This window comes from Propithecus coquereli, unplaced genomic scaffold (genome assembly GCF_000956105.1).
Source record: "Propithecus coquereli isolate 6110/MARCELLA unplaced genomic scaffold, Pcoq_1.0 Scaffold380, whole genome shotgun sequence".
In the NCBI taxonomy this organism is placed as follows: Eukaryota; Metazoa; Chordata; class Mammalia; order Primates; family Indriidae; genus Propithecus; species Propithecus coquereli.
Genome location: NW_012149508.1, coordinates 262,177 through 263,168, shown reverse-complemented (window position 1 = coordinate 263,168; position 992 = coordinate 262,177).

Here is a 992-nt window from a genome sequence, read left to right as displayed (position 1 = left end):
ATGCAGCCAGGTCTGTCCTTTCCTGATTTAGAAAAGATTCACTTTTGAGTCTGACACCTTTAAAGGTGTAGAAAGAAACATTTGCCATCTATTCTTTCTGAGGGCTACTACCCACAAGGTTTCATTTACATAAGGAGACCAACCATCTTCTCCTAACTAGTCAAGCTTTTTCCTCTCTGTCTCCCAAAATCTGTTTTTCTGTTTTCAAGCCATAAACAACCTGTAATTTCCTGTTTTCTTCCACCTAAGAGAGGCACATGAGGCTTTTAGACTTTTTTATGTAAAGGGTCCTGTTACAGCCCAGCTAGGTCCCTTGCCCACTGCCCAGTGAAGGCCAATAGACTGAGACAGCAGGGGTCACAGAAGGAGAGTTTTATCTCCCAAAGCACCAGGTGAGGAGATGGGAGTAATTTCTCAAATCCATCTCCCCGAGAATTTGGGAGAAAGGATTTTTAAGGATGGTTTAGTGGGCAAAGGGCTAGGCTATTGGGTCTGTTCATTGGTGGGGGAATGAACACATAGAGATTATCTTCTCAGTTGGCAGATTTCCTGGATGGGGGGGTCTCAAGGCTGTTGGATTGATGCCAACACCTATCCACACGTCCCCTTGGTGTCAGTGGGTCCCCTCGGAATGCAAAGTCTGAAAAATACTTCAAAGACCAGTCTTAGGCTTTACAATAGCAATGTTATCAGCAGAAGTAGTGGGGGATGTCACAGATCTTGCACCTTTCAGGGATAATAGTGCCATTAGGCAGTAACCTGTTACAGGAGTAAGGAAGTTAGGGAGCAATGGCTGGTTAACTTCTGGCTATATCTATACTTTTATAAAAATCTGACTTTGATTCCCATTTATACCTTATGGCTCTACATTATTTATTTTTTTTTCCTTTTATTTCAGCATATTATGGGGGTACAGATGTTTTGGTTACGTATGTTGCCCTTGGTCCCCTCCCCAAGTCCGAGTTTCAAATATGTCCATCTTTCGGGTGGTG